General features: G+C 39.0%; 1 protein-coding gene across 17 annotated transcripts in view; it reads left to right on the forward strand.

Annotated features, from left to right (window-relative positions):
- LOC137127075 (band 4.1-like protein 1) overlaps positions 1-26,451 on the forward strand; it is an 85,656-nt gene that overhangs the window by 9,316 nt on the left and 49,889 nt on the right. The window contains exon 1 of one of the 17 annotated variants that reach the window (XM_067503472.1): positions 3,387-3,406. The exons of 15 other annotated variants lie outside the window; for them this stretch is intronic. The gene's annotated coding sequence lies outside the window, so the exon portion shown is untranslated. Of the gene's footprint in view, positions 1-3,386; positions 3,407-20,638; positions 20,660-26,451 lie in introns of those variants that run through there. One more of the 17 variants, XM_067503471.1, reaches the window with a different exon arrangement.

Consider the following 26,451-nt stretch of genomic DNA (forward strand, 5'->3'; position numbering starts at 1 on the left):
ATATGATAGACAAAAGGAGAAAACAAGAACAGTTTATTGTGTCTCTAAAGATCTAAATGATATAAATAACATTTCTTCTGATCCAGACCGTCACCATATAGTTTCCATTAAATGTAGAACATTTATTTCATAGGACTACTCACTTGTGCTACTAGATCATGTGGATAAAGTAGTGTATGTGGGGCTCTGTGCAACAATGGAGGAATAAAGCTTTAAAATACTATTTAAGGAGTGAATTTCACACATTGAGGAAGGCAAAACTGCAAATTAAGTTTTTTCCCCTTAAGTCTGCTTTAACACTTGGCTTTAACACTGTGAAATAATCAGTAGATGGCTTTTACACCTCCAGTGCCAATTGGATAAAAGAAATGCCGTCCTCAAATACATTTCAGGGCTCTATTGAAAACCTCTATTATTATAAAGAATTGAACACAGTTTTTTTTCTTTTTACAATTTTCTACAAATGCCTAAAAGCATTTTTGTCATTCGGTAATGACACAGATTTTCCTTTTAGGTCTTTGTTGCATTCAATACATATAGAGCGAAATGAAATAAGAATCATGACATTGGGTGATATTATTTTAAACTTTCAAAATGCTCTGTATAATATAAAAATGAACTGTGCAGGGTAAAAGTGTCAATTGTTCATTTTGTTTAGAAATGCGTTATAGAGGTTTGCAGGTGTTGCAGGTATTACACTTTAACATACTCACCACTGCTGTACACAACTAGATAATTAGACAATTGTTGCAAATTATTTATATGGTCAAATCTTTCACCAAATTCACCAAAAACACAGACAAAAAAAAACAAACAAAAAAAAACAGTACAAATCACACACATGAGATACGGCAAAAAGACAAGACATGTGTTACCTATGTACAGTCTATGTTTGCTTGTGAAGGTGCATCGCGCTTGGAGAAGTGAAGAGGGGTAGTGAGGATGGGCAGAAAGGCTATAATCATCTAAAATATATGTAGAAAGCAAAGTGTCAAAATTCTCCAAAATATTGCTCTTGTTTATTTCTCTGAACAGAGAGTGGGAAGCTCCTATCATAAATGTTTCCCTTGTAGAGTGGTTTGCATTTGCACATGTTACGTAACAGATACTGGAAAATGTGGGAGTGCACTGATGCACCGTCACAACATTGCTTGGCTTATGTATATTTTTGTTGCTCCTTGTTACCAGGCTGTGGTGCTTTTACCCAGCGTAACTGCACACTTGCTCCTTTAATTGAACACAAAGAAAATAAATCTCGTGTGAAATGTGCCACCACCAAAAAACAGAAGAGCTCTCTTCTGCAGGGCAGAGTTTACACAAAGACTCCTTGGAGCTAGGTTGGAAAAACACAATGATAAACCTACATCCAGTGTTTAGTTAAATTTGGCAGCTTCCTATTAATTGCTTTTTCACTCTTAACAAAAGCTGCCGAGAATGATGTTTGTTTAGAGTTAGGTTGTGCTTCTCGCATGAGAACAATCCTAGCTCGGTCTCACAGCTGCTCACCATTACTCAAGTGTTTGCTTATGTGTTAACACTGCCCCTATTTTAGCCTCTGACTGTGTAGGAGTTTCACAGATAATTTTCATGGCCAATCTGACCTGCAGGTGTACTGTCTTTTCACATGCAGCTGGCCATAGTTCCCTTCATGTTAGTTGCCCCTACGTCTGGATCGAGATTGAACAATGAAGGGCAGTCAAAGATATTTTTTCGGTTCACAGTATCTAATTTTTATATAGTGTATAATGTTTTTTCTTTTTGCCTAGAAATATGGTCCAAATAATTTTGTATTAGAAAAAAATAATATTTCTGCTCCATTGGAACACATATGAAGCACCGGGTGGGGTGTAGCAGAGTATAGCAGAGCAGGTAGAGGGATAGTTGGTGGAGCAGAATAAAATAAAATAACTAGCGTAAGTGTATACTTGGCTTACGTGGGAACTTTGGAAAATCTTAAATTACAAAATTAAAAATATAAAAAAGAATTTAAAAATAAGTTACTAGGCTGATCAGATATACACTGATCAGGCACAACACCTTGTGCAATTTAATACAATCCAATACAGCAGCTCCTTTATAAATTCTACTTTTACAGTGTTATCAAGTCTCAGTTTTTTGGTTGAAACTGTCGGATCTTCTGTCCCCCTCAACAATTTTAAATATGGTGGCCATGGCAGAATCACTGTATTTGATTGCATTAAATTGCACAGGTGTACTTAATGATCAGAGTATTGTATGTGGCGTGATGAAGACATTGTAACAGATTTAGCCATCTGCAGTCAGACCTGGACCAGCTGTTTCCCCATATTTCCATCCTTTATGATAAGCTAATTGATTGCTCGTTGCAGCCTTTAGTTTTTTGTTCCCAAAAGCAAATCAGCATATTTCCAAAAATATGGATATATTCCTGTAAAAAATGTTGTGGCAGCGGACATAAGGCTAACCATGTGTTACAAACAAATTAACAAATTGTACAGCAACTTGTTAATGTGTCGAAACGAGGACTTGAGTTTTTAAAACCACCTGATAAATGTAACAGATGTGTTTATTGAATGTACCTTGCAGATGTAAACGAGTAAATGTTTAGTCTTGAAAAACCAGAATCTCATCAGTAATCTGCAGTTGCTTTTCCATCTGCCTCCACTTAATCACATCCAAGATGGGCTGCACGCTGCCATTAGAATTTTCCAATTTATAAACAAACAAAGCAAATTAGATCACTCTAACACTTTCTTGATGACACATTTGGCATTTACTGCCTTTTTTTACTTACTTTATCAATACGCCCTCAATGCGGCTACAGCCCAATGAGCATCATAAAAAGTGAACATGGATGGGTGGAGCATGTCATGGCCATCATCAGTCACGTCTCTGTGTTGCTTTGTGTCATCGCTTAATCCCTCAACACACTGTCTGACAACCATATTTATAATTCATGTCTTTAATTTTTTATGTTTGGAGGACGATTTCTTGCTTACTGATAAAAATACTTCTTAGATTCAAGTGCTCATATTTGGCTTCTCTGTGTCTTGAAGCAAAAAGCAAAGAAAAAAAAATGCAGTATGAAGCCTGGTAGATTTCATCAGGAAGTCCCAGCTTTCAAGAATCAGTGTTTATGTAACCCCCTATTTATATTCATATCCAATCGTCAGACCGGACTGTACTACACTACTGTAGAGAATGAGCAGCAAGCAGACTACCAAGGGAAAATTTAGTCAGAACACAATCATCTTGCATTGTGTGCTTGTCTTTAACTCCCACAGAGCCTCCCACATCTGCCTGCTACAGATCAACAGTCTTGACGCTGATGGTTGTTGAAGCTGCACCCTGTTCGTCGTCCTGTCCTGTCAGCAACTACTGACCAAACCACTGTATTCGTCGAAACTCACTTTGATGAACCATCAAAGTATGTGAATTTGTGCTACACAGTTCACTTAATTCGCAACACTGCAACCTGTGTGTATTTAGCTCTTAATTTACTAAGGCAGCAGCTCATTATGCTGCGGGTGCCTGGGACTGTGCTCCAAGCGCAGTTTCTGTGTGAAAGAGAGATCAACAGCCCTGGATCAGGGAAGGGATTTGTCTAATATTACCAAGGTCTGAAAAGAATTGATAATGGAAGGTAAAAAAGGTAATAAAGGAATTAGACACAGAGAGCTGAAGGTCCAGCAGGAACTGAAGCTCAGAGTAGAGCAGATGGAGGGTAGGGGTGGTGTTGATATGGCCCATGTCTCACTAGAATACTGAGGTTAATGCAGTCAAATACAAACTGTTTGTGCTATGAAAAAGAGAGCAGTCGCAAAGCTACAGCAATTTCAGTTTGTTGTGCGCCACATATGAGTTAAAATTTAATTAATACAAAATTCAAGCAAATCTCTGCCCCATTTGTCTGGTATTATGAAACTTACAGCTGCTCTTTTTTTTTTCTTTGCTGAGGGTTAATTTTAGATGTTAATCTGCTCTTTATAAGAAACTGGCCTCAATACTTTGTGCACGATGAGTCCTCAAATGCATGAGATGTAACCTATTACTGCTGACATGCATTTCGTCACAGGGCTACATGAGCGCTTCATTATTTATTGGTGACAACAGAGAAGTAGCATGTGATTGACAGTCTCCTGCTTGTGACGCCTTCCTCCTCTTCCTCAGCGTTACTAGTTTCTGGTTGATTTTGACAAAGTAGTTTAATGACAAAACTTAGATTGTGTCTCCCGATTCAACCTGCTATCTGTTCTTATCAGTCCTCACAAACGGCTTAGTGGGTCACCGCTCTACCTACCAGGAGGCACAGTAGGCTGTTATCATGCACAACTCCCAAATACCTATAGAGAGTGTGTCTGTTCCCCGACCAACTACATTACATAAATCGAAAATGAACACAAAGAGGAGTTAATCATAATAACCTAATAAAAGTTAAGACTACTCCTCTTACAGAACAAAACCCCAAAACAATTAAATTTGGATTATTAAATATCATAACTCTGTTGTCTAAATCCCTGTTGGTAAATGACTTAATAAGCCATCATCAATTGGCTTTACTTTGTCTTACTGAAACTTGGTTGCAGCAGGAAGAATATGTCAGTCTAAATGAGTCAAACCCCCTCAAGTCATATTAACTATCACATTCCTAGAAGCACAGGCTGAGGTGGAGTAGCAGCGATCTTCAACTCAAGCTTTCCAATAAACCCTAGACCTAAACATAGTTAGAACTCATGTGAGAGCCTTACTCTTAGCCTTTCACACCCAAACTGGAAAACTCAAAAACCACTATTATTAGTTATTGTGTACCGTCCTCCAGTCCCTTATTCAGAGTTTTTGATTGAATTTTCTGATTTTCTATCGGATTTAGTGCTTAGTACAGATAAAGTCCTTATAGCTGGTGACTTTAACATTCATGTAGATGCTGACAGTAACTGACCAACACTGCCTTTAATTCATTATTAGATTCAATTGGTTTTTCCCAAAATGTAAATAAACCCACTCACTGTTTTAGTCACAGCTTAGACCTTGTCCTTACATATGGCATTGAAGCAGATAATTTAACAATATTTCCTCACAACTCTCTTCTGTCTGACCATTTTCTAATAACATTTGAATTCACAATAATGGACTATACAGCAGTTAGGAAACAGTTCCATTACAGCAGGTGCTTATCTGAAAATGCTGTGAACAAATCTAAGGAAACATTGTTTGCTTCCATATGTTTCAATACAGTGGAGAGTAGCCACCTTAACTTTACACCTGTACAAGTTGATCATCTTGGTAATTGTGTAGCCTCACTGTGTATAGATACTGTTGCCACTCTAAAAAAGAAAGCAGTGAATCAGAAGAGACGACCTCCACGGAACAATTCACAAATGCGCAGCTTAACGCAGGCGTCACGAAATTTAGAAAGGAAGTGGCGTTCCACTAATTTAGAAGATTCGCGGATTCGGTTTCTGTTCAGCACTGTAGCCAGGCTGACTAAGAGCCATAGTTCTGTTGAGCTTACTATTCCCTTAACTCTGAGCAGCAATGACTTCATGACTTTCTTTATGAATAAAATTATAGCTATTAGAGAAAGAATTCATCAGATCCTCCCCCCAAATATTACAGATAGATCTTCATGTTCAACAACTCAGGAGTTATCGATAAGACTCCAATCCCTCTTAGACTGCTCTTTACCCATAGAGCTCGCTGAGCTAACTTTAACTATCACCTCATCAAAATTAATATGTTTGTTAGACCCTATCCCAACTAGACTGTTTAAGGAAGCTTTACCCTTAGACACATCTATTTTAGATATCGTTAATCTATCTTTAGAAACAGGATAGTTACCACAGGCGTATAAGGCAGATGTAATTAAACCACTACTTAAAAAACCCTGTCTTGACCCAGGTGTGTTAGCCAATTACAGACCAATAGCTAATCTCCCCTTTTTTTATAAAATGCATGAAAAAGTAGTAGCAAAGCAATTATGTGACCACCTTTATAGGAATAATTTGTAAGACTTTCAGTCAGGATTTAGAGTTCATCATAGCAGAGAAACAGCACTGGTAAAAGTCACCAACAATCTTCTTATGGCCTCAGATAATGGACTAGTCTCTATACTTGTTCTGTTAGATCTTAGTGCTGCATTCGATACCATTGATCACAACATTTTATTACAAAAACTGGAACATGAAATTGGGATTAAAGGAACTGCACTAGGTTGGTTTAAATCTTATCTATCTGATAGACTTCAATTTGTTCATGTTAATGATGAATCCTCCATGCACACAAAGGTTAGCTTTGGAGTTCCCCAAGGCTCTGTGTTAGAACCAATACTTTTTACTTTATATACTTTAGGAAACATTATTAGGAAACACTCCATAAATTTCCATTGCTATGCTGATGATACGCAGCTATATCTATCTATGGAAGCAGATGAAACAAATCAATTACTCAAACTTTCAAGCCTACATGCCTACAACACATAAAGGCCTAGATGTCCCACAATTTCCTACTTCTAAACTCAGACAAAACTGAAGTCATAGTATTTGGGCGTAGAAATCCCTGAAATACGATGTCCAAACATATCATTACTCTAGATGGCAAAACTCTGGCTTCCAGTACTACTGCAAGGAACCTTGGAGTTATTTTTGACCAGGATTTGGCGTTTACCTCACATAGTATAAGACAAATCTCTGGAACAGCCTTCTTCATCCTACGGAACATTGCAAAAATTAGGTCACAAAGTGATGCCCAAAAACTAGTCCATGCATTTGTTACTTCTAGACTTGACTACTCTAATTGCCTATTGTTGGGATGCCCCAGTAACTCCCTAAAGAACCTGCATCTGAAATGCTGCAGCAAGAGTGCTGACTGGAATTATTTTCTTTAGCCTCTCTTCATTGGCTTCCCATTAAATCCAAAATAGTATTTTAAACACTCCTTCTTAAATATAAAGCTCTAAACAATCAAGCTCCATCATATCCAAAAGACTTCTTCGATCTCAGAATGCAGTTCTATTTGTGGTTCCCAGATTTTCAAAAGGTAGAATGCGAGGCAGAGGCGTTAGCTATCAAGCTCCTCTCCTGTGGAACCAGCTCCCAGTTCACATTCGGGAAGCAGACACCCTTTCTACTCTTAAGTCTAGGCTTAAAACCTTCATCTTTGATAAAGCATATAGTTAGTTATAGTTATGCTGCTATAGGCTTAGACTGCTGGGGGACCCACCCCCCAATGCATCGAGCTCCTTTCTGTCTCTCGTCCATCTCTCTTCTCGTCTTGCCCCACATTTATGAGTCACCACTGCTAGACATTAACTTTGTGTGCTTTCTCCCGTAGTTGTGTTTCTCCTTCTCTGTCTCCCTCGCTCTGTCCCTTTCTCCCTTTCCCCGGCTTTGAAGCTGTGTGTTTTCCAGTATGGAGCTACTGGTCCTACCAAGCTGCCCAGTATTTTGTTGTTGCTTTTGTTGTTCTTTTCTTTTCTCTCTCCACTTTCCACTCACCCCAACCAGTAAAGGCATCTGGCTGCCCACCCTGAGTCTGGTTCTGAAGTTTTTCCTCTCCACTGTTGCCTATACGTTTGCTTAAGGGGGATTTGCAGGGTTTTCTTCACATATCTGTATAGTCCTGACTTAATTATTTAAAGTGCCTTAAGAAGACTTTGTTGTAAATTGATGCTATATAAATAAAGTGGAATTGAATTGAATTATGCACATGAAAATTGTTCTGGTGGTTACAGCTTTGTTATTAGGCACAGAAACTGCAAGGTTCAGGGTTAGAAACAGAAATGAATTGGCTAGGTGTAGGCAAAAATAAAAAAATAAAATTAATTAATAAAGTCAAAAAACTGACTAAAAGTGCACTTTTGACTGCAAAAAAAGTTTTGTGTCCTATATCGAAGTGTTTTTTTCAAAGTATTTTTCCTCCTGCCCATCCACCCTGCCCTCCTTTTTTCTTTCAGCTTTTGTTAGCCACTGCCACTCTTCCTCCTAACATATTTACCTTGGCCGCCAAATTACTACAAATATACTGATACTGGTAGGTGGAAGGGGGCCTACTAAAGCATAATTATGAGTGATTATGATCGATAACTGAACACAACTGGCTGTTGTGTTCACGATTTGGTTTAGTTTTGTTTAGCACTTTTTTCTTCACTGAAACAGCTGCCTGTTTGAAATGATGATAGCAATAAGACCGAAATTATAATACATAAATGTGAACTGTTCAGAGGGAACAATGATTAAAAGGATTCTGAGCAGCTCCACAGAGCCTACTAAACCATAATTATGGACGATTATGACCAATAACTGTCCACTGGTTGTTTTGTGTTCACCATTTAGTTTAGTTTAGTCTTGTTTAGCACTTTTTTCTTCTCTGAAACAGCTGCCTGTTTGAAATGATGATAGCAATAAGACTGAAATTATAATGGATAAATGTGAACTGTTCAGAGGGAACAATGAATTAAAGGATTCTGAGCAGCTCCACAAAGCTGAGGTGAACTGCAGAGTCTGGTTATAATTCTCTGTTGGCTTTTCCATAGAGATCTCAGCTTTTGTTTTTTACAATAAGCAGTTATTTAATAAGTTGTTGATGTAAAACCACTGATTAGCTCTATGCTTATAGATTTTGCATGAGCAATGCAAACATGTATAGTGCATTTATCTAATTTAAAGTTAATTCACCCAAGTTCAGCAGAAGAGGTGATCTATGACATCACTGGTCAGCTGCCTACATTGTCATCCTGACATCCATCCTAAGGCACTTTCATAGCTGTTCACGTCTTGACTCATGTGAACACAACAACACACATGATGATACCTAAATGAACATGTGATGTCAGGAATCCTCATTACGACTTAGTGACTCCACAGAGTTTAAGTGGATGGGACTCCCAGTTAGTCAGTTTGAAGTGATGGAGCCTAATGGAGGAGATGTGAAATGCTTTTAAGAATGTCAATGAAGTCCAGCTGGCACTGAATAGCACTTTTAGGTTAGTGCGGAGCTATTAGATCAAATGAAGACTGGGAGAAGCAGAAGCCAAACAATGATCAGACACAATTTTATTTTGGAAATATATTGATGGGGATATGATGGAGTTGTGGTATCTGTTGATAGTGGAATAGCCCCATCCAGCCCCACCCTAGTGATCAACTAGTGGTTCGGCGCTTTGCTAAAGGACAGTTTAAGATGTTGCTGGAAGAACTGGGGATCAAACTAACAGTCGTGGGGTCTTAACCTGCTTTACCTCTTGAGTCACAAGTGCCCCTTAAATGTTGCCACCATTTTTCATAACTTACCCTGCACTTTCTTTACTTTAATTCTGTCTTAAAAACACACTCGGTCTGCCATCTCTCTCAAAATTAGCCCAAACCCCACTATCATTGTGAAAAATACCTTTTACTTTGTTTGATTCGCTGTTTACTTTTTGTTGGAAAGAACTCCTTGTATTGTATTGGCTCGTACGGTTTATTAATCACACACCCTTCAATTAAATCAATTATCTTTGCTTTAATGGGATGAAATGCTCTTCCCTTAAATCTCATGGTTTCCAGAGTTTCTGTGACCTTCAGTGTCTGACCTTCAGTAGAAAACTATTTGCAGGACTGTACTTCAGAATGGCCAAACAAGCTTTGCTCTGGTGCTTTTCTGGAGCATTTAGATGATGGTTGAAACTGCCGCACAGCTAAGATGACAACATCCTATATCTGGAATTTTCAGCTAGTAAGTCATCAAATTAAATGATCTGAATGGGCTACGTGACATTTCTCAGGGATCAAGTAGCTTCACTGTGACCAAAGCATCATGGATTTTTTTCATTTGAAGCTCAAAGCTCAGCGAGGGCATCCACCTCTGCACATCGGCTCATGTACATCATTTATTCGTTTATCATTGCTCGTCATGCCCACATTTATTATTCATGCTTTTTATACTTTCAGATTTTTTCGTATTTCATGGTTTAAGAGTGATTATCCATTTTTCAACAACTCCCGTCCAGTGTGACTTTGTTGATTTTGTATGAATATTTTATGTCTGGAGACGGAGTGTACATGGCTTCAGCACATTAAGTGTTCACATGATTGGTGATAGGGGAAATCGCAGTGTTCTATTAGTGATGATTTGTTCTGTTTTTGCCTTTGAGCAGTGTTCAGAACAGCATTAAGGACAAACCATTCATCTAATTCATATAATTACATCTGTGAATTTCTTGCTTCAGAAGTTCTGCAGAAACTCACAATGTCTCCCTCACCCCCCTCCCCTCTCTTTCTCTGTGTGTGTATGCTCTCTGAGAAAAAAAGATTATTGTTCCCCAAAATTGTTTCTTTTTCAATTGGAGAAGTGAGACTGCCTCGTTTGCAGACCATGCAAATGAAAGAATGTGTAATTGATTTTGAATTAATTTCTGGAAAAGTAAGTGGAAGTAATGGAGCGTGCAAGCTTTTGCTAAATTTGGTAAATAATTCGAGTGTAAAAGAGAAAATATTTGACTTTGAGTTGCAAGGTTTTTTATAATAGCAGCAGTACAGTTACTGTGCAGGAACCAAAAAAAGTTGCGTGTTTTCATATTATGTAGCTTTCAAAATTATCCATATTCATCTAATTTAACATCTTATACTGATCTTCTGTCTGAGAGCATATAATCTCAGGTGGCTTGTAAAAACGAACATTGACTGAAACTGAACTTGACAGGCTGTGACTCTCCTTAACACACTGCACATTATATCGATAGTTTCACCACACTCACTTTAAAAGATTTGGCCCATTAGAGTATAATACACGAAGATCCATTGTAATATTTTCCAATTAATCAGGTTTTTCAGATAAATGGTCTAATATGTAGACTTAAAATTTAGAGAGCAGTTTTTTTTTTTTCTGTGTTTTACTCAGCATGTGTGTGTTCACCTCCATCTTGTGCTACCTGTGAGCCAAATGTGAGTCTGAACTCCTAATCAAAACTAGCAGGACTTCCATTAACCTCTCGTGTCAACTATCTATCTAGCTTCAAAACCTAACGTAGATGACAGCTACAATATCTCATCGTAAGTATTAATATATTAAGTAGACCACTATCTGTGAATATCAGGTTGAATGAATTCGCGAGCACACTTTCAGTTTCCATATGTACATAATACTAGTACAGTAGCATATGTCCCAGGCCACAGCAGTTTTTCTTGGTTGGCTGTTTTGGTTCATAATTATATAATATGTAATATGCACTTTGGGCAATTTTGTTTTAAGGACAAGCGACAGTCTTGCTCGCTTCCAATTGCTTTATGCAATATTGGTATTTATTTAGTGTAACTGAATCATCAGGACTAGGATGAAATTGGTATTGGATTGCTAGATCACTGGCAATATCCAGCTCTACAATATAAATGAATACTGAATATTCAGTGAGCCCTCTACATTAAGATTCAGCCATTAAATAAGAGCTACCACCCGGAGGACACTTAATTTGAAGGGGGGCAGGCACGTTACACTTCATTCATCTGGAGAATACTTCATCCAGCTACTTTTTGTCTCTCACTCTTTTGTCCCATCCAAACCCCCCACCCTCCACCGTGTCTCTCCAAGCACTTCAGCCTTCCGTGTTTCTCATATTTATGTGACGTGGGTACCCTGTCTAGACTCAGAGTGAACATTGATTAAGCACGGTGGCAGGTTATTAGCCATCTCTTTTGTTTACCCAGCTGAACAGACTTCAGCCCAAGTCGAGAGTGGGAAGTAGAGCGGAGATCAATGTCAGATTTAGAGCGAGACTTTTTATCCCGCTGCATCAATCACAGGTGTCTGCCACTGAGTCATCCTTCATAGTTATTTAGATAGAATCTCAAATTAACCATCTTCTCAAGGTTATTGCAGTACCTTTCTAGCAGCCAGAAGTGTGTGAACTTTAAGTCAGGATCTGTAACTGTGTCGGATTGTCAGTGTTGCCACCTTTTATGTGACAGAGCTGTTTATTAAGGTCAGACTGAGCTGGAGGCTGATACCTTGTTTTATTTGTGAGATGGAAAAAGTTAACTTACTTTTTGCCTCCTTTGGGTGAATCTGTCTTTTGCATTTGACCCATTCAAACTCAGGACAGCAATTCTCCAGCGCTGCAAGATGAAGTTCATATCAGGGCCTAAGTCAACAGCAAGAACAACAGTATATTTCATGCCAAACATGGATGACGTTTTAGTGTAGGAGGAAACCAGGCCAGCCAGAGGAAACCCAGACACATCACTTTAGATGAAATTTTGACCCTGAGTCTTCAATGAGCTAAACACTTACGAACACGCTGCAAAGCATGTTATTGTTAGTTTCTCTGTACTTGACAATTTCCACACTACAAATATGACAAGAATGATGCAAGGAGGTGTAACAGCCTTATTTGACACTGATAACACGAAGAGATCTAACCATGTAGACGTCGTGCCTAAAACTAACCAAACCACTATGTTTGCATTGTTGCAATCCATCATACTTGAATGTTAAGAATAAAATATTGTTTGACACTAGCCACCATTTTGGTGCAATTGGAGGAGATGGCAGGCACCGCTTTGTGGCAACAGACGTCTGCTAGTGGGGGGGGGGGCACTCTTTGGTGGGTCATATGAGAGGGACAAACATTTAGGTTGGGGGCTGGTTGAAGTTTTTAAAAAATGAAAAGGTCCAACCGAATTCTCAATGAAAATGTAAGGGATTTTATTTGATTTCAATGCAGTCGAGCTATTTTTGTCTGCATATACTCTAACATTCAGCCATAGCTGTTGAATATTGTGCTAATGAATATATGTGGTATAAAATGTGGCATTAACCTACAGGACACCTTCAGTACAATCTCAGCTCTGATATTTCAGGTGATGGTCAGTCTTTCATGGCTCCGCAAGTAAAATTGTTCTATATGTTGCCTTTTGCAGTTTGTCAGGCAGATTTGATCTAAGATTTGCTGGGCAGTTATTGATTTCGTGTTTTCAGCTCTTTGCCTCTGTTGGGTTTTTGCACTTGGTTATTGCATTCGATCTGTCCAGATGCTGACTGACATCTCTTTTAACTATTCTGGTCGGCACATATTCAGCCTGAGGCCTCTGGATGTGACTTTCAAATGAAACTTGAGCTTTTAGAATAAACTTGAAAGTCAATATTGCATCGAGTTCTTCACTTTGTTATCAAAGTAATATTGGAAGTCTGGTTAAGATGTTTAAGGTATTCAGTGTTTACCTCAACACCCCCCCCCCCACAGTTTTGCTTTACTTAAATCTCCTTTAAAACTAAATTCAGAGCACCATGGGACAAAACAACCAATAAAGCTAAATAGTTTTCACTGGACTACAGTCATTTTAAGTTTATATGAAGCAGGTTTCCTGCCATGTTTTACCTTTCTGAAATCACTCCACAGCCCATTGCAATTACTTTTTCTGATGAGCTATCTGTAATACAAGCAATTGTAATAACATATTTGCATATAATTATGAGGTAATTGCTTGTTAGCATGAGGACTAGATAGATAGCGTTATTATATTACCTGTTATCTGGAAGAAACCACATTTGCCACAAAATAAGTGAAATTGGCACATTAGTGTATTGGTCTCAAATACTAATTTTAAACCACTTGTGCAGCTTTTTCATCACTGTGGCAGACAGTGTGTAGAGACTGGCAGTCTGGCAAAAACATGGTTTAGGGAAAAATTACCAATTAGGTGATTTTATTAGCACTTCCTACAGCCTGTCTCAATAATCTACAGCAAATACTCAGGGACTCAGCGCTGAACATTGTTTTGTCTATACAGGAGTGTGTGTTTCAGTGTTTGTAAAAGAGTGAGTGTGTTTGGTAGCATTCAATCCCCTCCACAGACAAGGCTGACAGGACAGATAGCCATTTACCAACATAGTGCTGGGTCAGCACACTCAGCCGCTCCTATTTCAAGGCGGCAGGCTGCCAGCTCTCCCCTGAAAAGAAGAGGGATAGAATTGAAAGGTGTTTTTGTTTTGGTGTGCTGCTTCCCCATCTCGCTGTATAAGATCCAGTATCTCCAGCTGACTTAGGCAGCTTATCTTCACTGGTGTCTAGCCTGCTGTTTCTCTGTTTAGGGGAGCTGAGTTGGATAAGCATGAATACAAGGCTATGAACTAAAGAAGCTTGCAACTGTACTCCAGCACACTTTACTCTTGACTCACTGGAGACATTTTTATCATGTGCCATGTGTGTCCTAAATTTATTGAACACATGCAATCTTTAATTCAGCAATACTTACATATTTAAAAAAAACGTATCACTTAAATTTTAAGCCTTGTGGAAGAAGCCTAGTTTTTTAGGTTAAGGATAGACCCCGAGGGGGCTGATATTTCCCCTAGCCATTTTTTCCATTGTGAGTGAAATGAAATTCATTCTAGCCAAATACATTCAGATCGTTCCTTTGAATGTGAGTCTTACATTCTCATGTAAATTAACAAGGACCACATATTTTTTCTTATATTTATTTAATAGTATCAATCTCCATAGCACATAATTCCCCTTAGATCATCTATCTGACTATGGACAGCTGTCATTTTGGCATCTTCAGTCACAGTCATCCACAGCCATATGCTATACAACCCATTTTTAATCAGTCGATGACCTTTGTGTCATTTAATTGCACGCCTATGACATACCTAAACATGCCTAAAAAAAGTCAGAACATACAGTATGCCACAATATCAATGACTTTTTTTAAATGCATATTTCACTCATATCTTTGGTAGATCCATGGAAGTCAATGTTGTTCCTAATGACCTTGAAAGTGCTAAAACTACCTTTATTTAAATCTGACGACCCTATTAATTTTACAAATTATCGTCTCACTTCCATTTTTCCGTGTTTCTCCAAAGTGTTACAGATTACAAAAGAATCTTTTAAACGAAATGTATTTCGTTTAAACGAAATAAATACTCTAAATGAGCATCCGTATGGATTTTGAAAAGGGTAATCTATAAATGTGTATGTTGCAACTTGGTGATAAAATACAGAGAGCAATAAATGACAGTAAATTTGCACTTAGTAGTTTTGTTTTTTATATTTGTCTTAGAGTTTTACGCCGTTGATCATAATATGTTTTAGATAAATAAAACCAGATGTTTTTTAAGAATTCCACCTAAAGTGGTTAACCAGCTATATCAGTGACAGAGACTTCCCACACAGTTCACGTAACTCATGACGCTGAACAGATTTATTTTAGGACCTTTTATTATTTAATATTTTCTATTTTAAGGACAGACAAACAATACTAATAAAGAAATGGAGAAACATGTAGGATGGTTTCAGCCTAACAAGTTTCTGTTAAAAACCAAAATTACATAATATTTACATGAAAGGTTCTATTTGTTCATATCATTATAAATTGCATTAAAAACTTGGCTGATGTTGGTCCAGACATGCTCTTTTAAACTACACTGTCAGTACACACATCTGATGTGGGTATCGTATTAGAGATTGGAACAGCCATTGAAATTATCAAAGAACTTTTTGATATAATGTTTTCTTTGAAGGCTAATTCTAATCTCTGATGAAAAAAGGGCACAAAAAAGAACCCCCTCTACTAGCATTAGCCGCATTTTTTTTCTTTTGAGGTGTCACAGGGCGGCTCTTCATGTCTTAAGGAGGACGCAGTCTAAGTTGCCTTTAAGAAGATAAATGCATTATTCAAGAGGGTGCACAGGGGAATAAGGAGGGAATCATAACCAGTAAAGAAGCTGCTGATCTGAAAATCCTCTGATAACGCTTAATAAACAGAGCAGCAAACGTCAGAATGAATGTAGAACCGCTGCACACATGAGGGACTCGAATATGGACAAGCTGCATCACATGGTAAGTTGCTTCTTGGGGTGCAAAATGTTCTTGTGGATAATTTACATGGTTTAGTAATCGAAAGGAATCATGGGTAGGGAGCTTGCGGCACTCAGACCCTCCTCTCCTCCTCTCCTTCTCAATTATTCATCCACTCAGGTTCCAGGTCAGCCCTTGTTTAGCACAGATTGATAGATTTTATAACTGGCAGGTTTTTACTAAAGGTTCCAATTAAACTCCAGGCTTAGGACAGGCATATTAAACAGGAGATTTTGTATAATGCTTTCTGCTATTGATCTGTGAGAGTATCTGAGGTGACAAACAGTGCAGGGGAAGAACAGGCTCAGCAACATACACGAAACCACGTACAGACACACCAACAGACTCAGATTATAGCCCATGACACCGTGTATGGGGCATTAGAGACAGAGCATCCACCTAACATCCACCGTCAGGTCGGCTTGATTTAACAAAATGTGAATTTTGGCTTGAGTGGACACCAGCATGAGAATTGTAGGCGTCTAACTTTTTTGTTAGAGAACTCCAGTAAAGTCCTGTGTTTGTGTGTGTGTGTATGTGTATGTGTATTCATTTACATGTTGGTTCTCGTGAGGACCAGATGCAGGATTTACATAAACTTAAAGCTGCATGTTAAATAATTTCTTGAGAGTTTTTAATAACTACAGAATTTTTAATATCAGGCCATGTCTGTATCTTGTAAGGACCCACCTTAGCAACCCAAAGCCAGGGTTTGACCAGAATGGACCAGTCTGTCGCTTTTTGGACAGACTGTTGTGCTGTTTTTACAATATTGACATTTCATCCTAATTTTAATCTATGTGGCAAACTTGTTAGCAAGCAATGTGCCATATTGCACATTGTGTTGTTACAGACCTTTTTATCATTCATGTGGAGTCGTTTTTTGTGAACACCTTGTAGAAGTAAATCTATATTCAGTATGTTTTAGCACTGCTTTTGGTCTCTCCCCCAACTGCTGAGGGAAATATCTGACTCATTAAGCTGCTAAATGCCCCACTATGTTCTCCAGGTATTGGCTACCTACCTAGCTGTTAGTTGTAGGTAGGTAGTGTATTATAATTATTATAGAAAACTGTTTAGCCAAAAGGATTTTTACAGCCGTTGTTAGACATTATTTAAATTTTATATGTCAGCAACAAGCTTAGCTTTAACTGAAAGTGAACAGCGCCTACAATCTCTCAGTTCTGCTCCTAAGTTTGCAATGTTATTTTAAGCACAGTAAAACCTCAGTATACTCAGTGTGTGTTGATTAGTGAGTTTGGCCATTTATTTGTAGGTAGTTGCTAAGCAATTTAGAAGTGAAAAACATATTCTGCTCTTCACAATGTTCTTTTTTTTATATATATAAATAACATAATTTTACCCTTTTAGACGTGCAAACACAATATCAGCCACAACATTGGTGTTTGATATGTTTTAATTAGGCTATTCAAATCACCAAACAAGTCAGAAACACCAAACATACATTTTTCTCCTCAAATTGTAATTGCTGCAATTGCTAACTCGTTGTATGCCACATTATTTTGGCGTTTGTCTAATATTCCTTAACCGGCTTTAACCTCCCCTGTGTTTGACTGCACAGTATGACTCTTATTAAGAGCTGCTTTTTTCTTGTTAATTTTATTATTGGCTTTCATTCTGGACTAGTCACTCATTGCAACATGCACCAGGAAGTAGACACACACACACACACACAACAGATAAACTCATGCAGTAAGGTTCTTGTTGCCATGTCGTTAGTGGGAGGATAGCAGAGAGTGGATGAGCATTGGTGCCGTCATAACAACACAATGCGGTAGCTGATGTGTATGTGGCCAGTTTCTGGTGTGTGTAATCTGTAGCAGTTAGGTCATGTCAGTCCAAGTGTGTGGACTGGACTGTGCACTGATTTGTGTCTGTGTGTTTTTCCCATGTGAGCAAAGTCAGAATGAAGTTGGGTTTGTGTGTTTGTATGTAAGTGTGTGTGTGTGTATGTGTGTGTGAGAGAGAGAGAGAAAGAGAGGACACCTCCCCTGTGTAATTCCCTATAAAAATGCCTGTTCATGGAGCCAATGAGACGGCTGCTGAGTGTCCCAATGTGAACTCCGGTCAAATTCTGGAGTAACTTCACATTGTGTAACCGTGCATTATTTCTTCCGCTGGGTTTACACTTGGAATGTTGTTTATCTTCTCCTCAGACTGTGAAGAGTGGCACAATAGAGCCACTCCTTTATATGCATCATACCACATGGCAGTGGCAGAGTAAAGTATAGGCTGAAAAGGACAGGAGTATTTGGAAAGAGCCTGGCTGGTGATTTGGCAGCAGTAGAACTCACTAGGCCTCTTTGCAGGAAAGAGACTTAAGGCAGCATGTAAAGGGATTGTGATGTGATTTTGGGGGAATTCTGCCTGTTTTGTCATAACTTGTTAAGCTGTAGTGTTCATTATGTGCATGTATAACACTGAATATCATAGAAGACAATAAGGACAAAATCCCTTCTCTTAATAAATGTATTACAGCTTGCTGAAGGACGTCTGTCTCACTCTTTATTGCTATAGTAATGATAGATTTACATTAGCCTAAGGCTTAAAGCAGAATGAAAGTATGTTAAGATTCATAGCTTCTGCAATGAAATCTTGGGAACATTGTTGTGATTTATTTACAGTAGGTTACGTTGACGAATTAACCTTATAAATATCTGTCAAGCTGTTTGATTAAATCATACATTGTTTGATTTAAATACTTCAAAATACAAAGCCTATGTGCCCACTGGAACAGTTTAAAGTCAAAATGTCAAAATGTTGCTGTGCATGAAAGAAACAGTTTGTTCTTTCACCAACTTTTACACATTGTGTGTTCGCATCAAAAATATTTTAGAGAAGACTCCTGAGACTGTTGTGTGCTTTCAATACTTTGATTTTTGTCGTTTATGATACTGAAGAGACCAACTCCTATAAATATTAGCTTTCATCCATGATTATAGGAGCTGTGAGATATTGACTCTGCAAGAAGCCAATGGAACAAGTCCACGTGTTTTACTTGAATTAGAATCAGGATTTTAACACATAACAACAATATCCAGGTGTGGTAATTGTGTTGTGTAGCTGTGGGAAAGAACCTGCTCTGAGGTCAGTCTGGTGGTAAATCTGAAGCTGCAATGTGAGAATCATAAATGTAGAAGCTGCAGGAGGTTGATTTTAACAAGAAGGGGTGAAAACAGTTCTTAACTGTCATATCAACAGCACCGTTGTGGTGGTGCACTCTGAGAGCCACGCGTCTCTTGTAGTGCTCACATTTTGCACAGTCCTGATAAATACCACTTTCATGTGCAGGATGGAAACTGTAAAGGGTCAAATTCCTTATTTGTTTGCAATTTGTTTGCAAGCAGCCACTTTCTTGACACTGTACAGTAGATAAGGGCTTCATATAAATCCTATACAATGCAAAATGTAACTAGTTGTTTTAACTTAAAAGATATAAATGAGAGAACAGGTGACTGACTTAAAATTTTAAGTCAATCACCTTTTACCTACTGCCAAAGGTACTATAAGCAAGATTTGCAGGAAACTGGCTACATCATCATAATATTGTAGTTTATATAAATGTAACTTGGGAGAATTGAACATATATTAATTTAACTCATTATTTAACATTATTGCCAAGTTACAAATATTTAGGTCAGAACAACTAATATGTTTTTTATCAATAAATGTTTAAGAGCTCTACAAGTCAATCTGAGTACTTGACTTCTGTCTGTTTTTATGTAAATACATAAGATGAGATCTTGCAGAGACTTTATTAGAGCCTCTAATGGGCTCTTACAACAAGTGAGACTTCAGCTCTCTCATCTTGATTAAAATACATAAAGTCAGTTAGAAGCCTGCACCCAACAGTGGCTTTACTTTGAAAACACCTTCAGCCTTTCTCTCTGATGTACCCAGGCTGAATATTTATAAAATAAAATAAATGGGTTTTAGAGTCAATCTCATCTTCAATATGCTTTTTCAGTGGTGAAGCAAAAAGAGATGTGAGGGAGCATCTTAATGAGCCAGTCTCCTGGGAGCCCTTCTTTATAATACCCATTGTTTTGCAACTCAGTTATGGTGTTGAGAAAATGCCAACTTGTGCAGTTTAGTCTGCAACACAAGCACATCTGCTTCTTTTCCTCCAGCAACAGAAAATTAACCAAAGGATAATTTCCATAATCGATTAATTGTTTAAGTCATTCACGGAGCAAAAGAATTGTGCTGCTTGACTGCTTCTGAAAAGTGAGGATTTACAGCTTTTCTTGTCTTTTGTATTTGACATTTAAGTCCATTAGTCACAAACTAAATAGAGTTTGAATTTGTTTAGGAAATAATATTTGCAGCCCTAAAGTATAAGTAGCAGGTAATATTCATAAAATTGCACAAGTTGTGTTGCTTCTCTTGAAATAACACATTAAGATTTTTTTTACCATCCATGCCTGAAGTGTCATCTTGAAGAGAGTGTTCTGGATTTTCTCACAATTATCATGATTCCTAAATTCATAACACATCTTTAAAGAGCAAGGAAGCAAGATTTAACATGTTTAGTCAGAAAGAAAGGAATCACTGTCCCTGGTCCGCAGTTTCCCTCCTCTGACTTCAGTATGTTTTTGTGTAACCTTGTGGTATAATTGCTCTGCCCCCACTGGCAGATTGGGCCACAGATGTTGAACAGGGCTGCAGTCTGCCCGGAGCCCACTCTGTGTGTTGCTTTTTAAGGACAAGCAGCAGAGGACACGTTGAGCAGGGCAGATCGATGGCGGCAACAAGTTTGCTGTGGCAAATCTCGTAGCACAGAGAGCAAACAAAGGCTCAGCCTCTGTAACAGACACACTTACACAGGTATGATAAACAACACACACATCTGTTTTTAAAGAATGTATATTTTACTCTGTGACATTAAATCTAGTGCTTTGTATGGACTGAGATCAGATGTGTGGCTTATTGAAGAACCATATTGTACGGGATAATGTTTGATTAGTGTCTGGAATCACTTATACAGCAGAATGATAGAGATGAAATGATGGATGTTGAATATTCCTTTGTGTTGAGCATCTGTTTCTAGATTCAGAGGAGTTTGCGGTGCAGGCAGTGGTGAGGTGGTGCTGAATAAAAACCTGCATAAATCATTTAAAGGCTAAAACCACCACCAAAAGAAAACAGTTTGAAATTATGGACTGGGAATTGTTGTACTGTAACTTGTATCAGTAGGACTATGTGTCCAAAAGTTGTTGAGGTGGAGTTTTTTCTAAGCCTTTGGAATTTTCTCCACTTCAATGTAAATATATGGTTAAATATCTCAGGACTTTGACTTAGCTATTCCAACCATTCTTTGGTAAACCGTGACAGGGTCACTGTCAAGCTTCAATTCACAGAATGCAGTGCTTGGTTGTGTGCAAACATAAGTCTTTATATTCAAGCCAAAAAACTACTATGTTGTCGTCCTGTCAGCACAACATTCCTCCAATAGACTTCTGGTTTATCCACATGGCTCTGAACAAACTGTAGATGGGGCCTGGGGTTCCTTGTGAATTGGCAACTCTTACACTTTGTCGTGTTGGAGTGATCTTTATTGGTTGCCAACTACCGGGATCGCCAGCTCCTCCTGTTCATATGTGGAAGTGTCCTTGGGGAAGACACTGAACCCCAACTTGTTCCCGTGGACAGGCCAAGCTGTCAATGTGTGAATGGGTGAATGTGAGATTGGACAGCCACTGTTAAAGTGCTTTTGATACTGATAAGGTAGAAAAGCCTGCAAGAGAAGTGTGAAATCGCAGACAATGAAACAGGACTCTCAGGCCCACACTACATTGTATGCATCATAAGAGGCACAGTGCACTTTATGTAGTCATACTTTTGAGTATGAGTATTAAGTATTGAGTTTGTGTACTTCAACCACTTTGGCACATAGTGGATCACATGTTGCTGTGTTTGAGGGCTATGTAGCCGCAGAGTGCTTACAGTGGCCACGCTGACCTTTGTCCTCCATGACAATATTAAGGTGCCATTGGTAATGTTAGGGCTGATTGTTGCCAGTGCAGACCATTTTCTGTGTCTTGCTTAAAACCGTGGACTGTAGAAGATCGGGATTAAATCATAGACCCTGCAGTTGGTGGATGACCTTTTCTTCCTCCTGAGCCACAGCCTCTACACAACCCTACACAACCCAGTATGTATAGTTTTATGTTTCCTGGGTCTGCTTCAGACAGAAAGTCACCCTGTGTTTAGCCAGGTGAAAGCTGGTAATGTGAAGCAGCTACTTTGTGATGTACTGTTTGCATCAGCAGTAACTTGTCGCAGCCCTGCTGTGGCTGATGGACAGTGTTACCAGTCAGTAATGCTAGACCACATTACTGGATCACATGCTGGATGGAAGAAGTGTTTTTTAAAAATATATATATATATATATATATATATATATAAAATACGGTGGAGATGTTTTATTTTTAGAGTGCAGTCATAGTGTCTAGTAATTCTAAAGTTCACATCCAATTACACTTTGATGAACACAAACCGCAAAACCCCCCATTGCCTGCTTTTTTGCAGAGTGGAACTATTCAGACATTGTGGGTGTCATTTGTTGTTGTAGCTTAATTTGTTTGTCACTGTTTTTGTCATTTTGTTTTCAGTTAACTGATTCAGTGCAGCTTCCCAGTAACATCTGTGCTGTTCTCACTCTTTGTCTGCTGACATTTAGATTTCTGTGAGAAATTTGGATCCAGAATGCCTCACATCTGTGCCTAAAAACATGCAAAAACACTCTTACATCTGGCCCATCTGCAGTCCAAATGCTATTTTTACAATCCAGTTTTCACACATTTTGTAATCATCAAAATGAAAAGAGATACATTTCCAGATTCCTTTATTTATTTAATTTTAATTAAAAAGGTAACATGAGGGGGCCTGGTGACTCAGTGGAAGAGAATTGGGTTACGATGCAGAAGTGCGCGGGTTAGAATCCCTAGCCACCAGGTCTGGCTCCACCCAGCCACCAAAGGCCACCCTGGTGCCGGTCCCGAGCCCGGATAAAATGGCAGGGTTGTGGCAGGATGGGCTTTCGGCGTACAAACTCCTGCCAAATCAACATGCGGAACACGTTCTGCTGTGGCGACCCCTGAAGGGACAAGTCGAAAGCCATTGACTTTTGAATTAAAAAGGTAACAGGAGAATGTCATATTGCCTTAAGTAAACTTTTAAGAATTGACTCAACTCACTGCTTTTTCCAAAGTAAATACTCTAGCACCTAGTTTCAATCCCTGTTGGCTTTTTGCATAAAGCAAGATATGGGCAAACTGTTCTCTGGGTGTGTGTGTGTGTGTGTGTGCTTGAGAGAGAGTGAAGAAAACGATATGCAGTAAGACCAGGAAACAGCAGAGCAGGCCAGACCTTGTGATTGCCTTATCAATACCACTTCAATATAATGGTAAACACGCTAAAGCCAAATTTAAAACTTGACAGCTTTGCTTTTTAAATCTAGTCTCAACCTCAGCACACGATAATTGCATGTCACTGTGACGGCTTCCACTGTTATTATAGAGCACTGTGGTGCTGCTGCTGCTGCTGCTGCTGTGTTGCACCTGCTGTGATCTGTGCAGTTTTATCTGTATGTTGTAATGTAGCTTTTAGCAGATAACACATTAGCTGCTTATTATTCCAGGCCTATCAGATCACAAAGGGCACTGGGGGGGAACAGAACGAGAGGCAGAAAAGAAAGATTAAGTGGAAATGCCAAAAACATGTCTCTTTCTAGACCTTGTGTCTTGATCTCTAGACCAGGCATCACAATTTGTTCTACATGTTAAGTGGAATGACTTTTTGCTTATTTGAGCGGCCTTGCATAAGGGTGAAGGTTTGTGGCCTAGTTATGAGGAAAACCTCTCAGATCACAGAGACATTAATTAGTCCAATGGACAGACTCCTCCTTTCACAGCTCGGTTCTCCTGCGGAGTCCTGCAGCCCGGCACATAAAATACCATATGGTGTGGCCTTGTGCCACCTTCTCCCATGGGTACCAGCGAACGAGCTTCAAATGGGCCATGACAGGGATAGTGGGTGATGCTGCAGGCTTTGTTGCCATTGTGTTTGTGTGAAATAAAACTTGTTTATGGATCAGTCCGGTAATTAGTAACATGCAGAAGTTGTCTCTTCTCTCCTCTACCCTGTGTGTCCTCTCCTCACACCGTTGTAGCACTATGGTATTTTGCATGCATATATGAGAGCCTTATGGTTCGTTCTCTGCATCCTGGCATGGAGAATGTTAATCAGCCAAGAGCCAGAAATATTTTGGAGTGTTGGAGCACACTCCTCAGAGGATGGAAAAGCTTAGGTCCCAAGTGTGTGTAAATGTGTGTGTGTGTATGTAGAAAGCGTGGAGTGGAACATTGACAAGCACACAGACACTCACACAATGACTCATGCACTCCAGCTGCTGCCCCCTGTTTGTGGCGACGGTCAGCACCTGCAGCACGGCATCCATGCTGATGCACGGGCCCACACTCGCTCTGCCTCCTCTCACTATAAGCAATCCATTAGCCAACGGCGGCTGAGTGCTGCTCCAGCTAGCTGGGCAGCAGCAGGATGTGTTCAGCTGGCAGAGAGAGTGCTGCCACTGGGAGCTCGCGGGAGGCCCATTTGTGCGGAAATAGCAAGCGACCAGCAGCCCTCTTAAGTTCCTCCGAATTGTTCCCATTGGAGAACACTGCAGCAGTGTTGTTCTGATGAGTTTTCTTTTCATGAAAGCCTGCAGTCATTAACATTTATAGAAATACAGTATACTCTGAAGATGAAAATTGCTGCTTTTATCTTTCCATTTAGTCTAACAGCAGCAAGATAGTTTGCTTCCAGTGAATCTTGTGTCACATTTCCTTCTGACTCCTCTGCTCTTAACTGGCATTTTAACTCTCTGCAGTTGTGGCATGTTGGAAGAATTCCACACAGAACCTAAATTCCGTGGAATTGTTTTTCAGAAAATGCCCCAGGCTTGCTCATGGGGATCCCAGCAATATCCCCAGGGTATTGCCAGTTGAGTCCCCTTGATCCCCTGAGATAAAAAACAGTAAAAGAGTCTTGTGAGTCCTACTGAGAGGACTTCTGACACCCACCAGTTTCTTGTTGATTTATGGTGTTCCCCTCCACTTGTAAGGTTGAAAGGAAATTGGAAAAATCACCTTTGAGGCGACTGTTGTGTGTGTGTGTGTGTGTGTGTGTGTGTGTGTGTGTGTATAAGGCAGATCAGTGTTGGGAGGCCATTGCTGTAGTTGTGCCCTTCATACGAGAGATAAGGGAGGTTTGTGGCTGTGTTGTTCTCCCTGGATTTATTGCCCCACAGAGGACAGCTCTTTCTGATGAACTCTGTTACAAGGGCATGTGCTCGCAGGAGGCAGCTGAGTGTGACCATTAGCATATTATTATGCATGCGCAGGTTGACATAAAGTTGCATTGTCACTTTTCTTGTGTACAGAAATCCTTACTAAATAAAAAACTGTATTTTTGAGCAATATGAACACAGATTGAACTTGAATGCGTCAAAATGCTTTGAAAAAAAGCTTCATTTTTTAGCCTAAAATCACACTGTACAGAAACACGTTGTATACATTGTCATTGTCAATGGGGCTCTTGTTTAAAGCGGAGTACATCTTTAAGAAAGCACATGTGCAGATCAGTTTTCCACTAAAAAGCCTTGTGCCAATCAGGCTAACACTGCTAAACAAAGCAGGTATTGTGTCAGGCCTTTAAAACAGGATCATGAGGCAACACTTGCTACTCCCCATTTAGGAAGGGAGGGATTTCACAACAGTTTTACAGTAGGTATTTATGTTACTGTATAAATTCCAATCTGATGTCTATATGCTACTCCCTAAGACCGTCCATAACAGTCCATAACAGTGTAATGATGTGAATGAATGACTGTGCTGCAGATGATTACTGTGATTATAATTTATAATTCTGATAAGTGGATTAAACCAGCTCAGTTAATTTGCCTTAACTTAAAAATAATCAGATTCAGACATGAGATATATAACGTGGCTTAATCTGTTTGTTAACGTGATGGCTTTTCGTAATCCAGACATAAATATTTGCATAAATATTTATCAAGGCTTTGTTCATGACATGACTCTTAAAACAAAATTCCTACACATTTGTCACCGCTGCTGAAAGAACAGAAGCGTGTTGGAAAATTATGTCGAGGAAGTAGAGTGCTTTAACGTCTTTCCCATCACGTTAAAGTTGTACGATCAAGTTTTCTTTAAGAACAATCTGTCAGTGATTATGTGTAGTGTGACAGGAGCTGCTTTTAGTAACGAACCCACTGGAGAATATTACCCAGCTCAGCAGTTCCCCTCAGACTCATGGACCTTTTCATTATCTTGTTGCTCATTGTATCAGTTTTATGGGTCTTATGCTACTGTTTTTGTTCACTCTCACAGCTCTCTTAAACATTTTCTTCAACGTCGACAGGAAGCTAAGAAAAGTTTAATCTTTAATAAACCCACTGTATGTCAGCTGCCCAGTACTAAAATAGAAAAAGTTGGTGGCCTAAAAACAGAGTAAATATTGGATGAATATTGACATAATATATATTGCTATACTGTATGTTGGCATGTGGGGGCTGAGGAAAAGTCACATGTTCATTT

Source organism: Channa argus, chromosome 5 (assembly GCF_033026475.1).
Source record: "Channa argus isolate prfri chromosome 5, Channa argus male v1.0, whole genome shotgun sequence".
NCBI classification, from domain to species: Eukaryota; Metazoa; Chordata; class Actinopteri; order Anabantiformes; family Channidae; genus Channa; species Channa argus.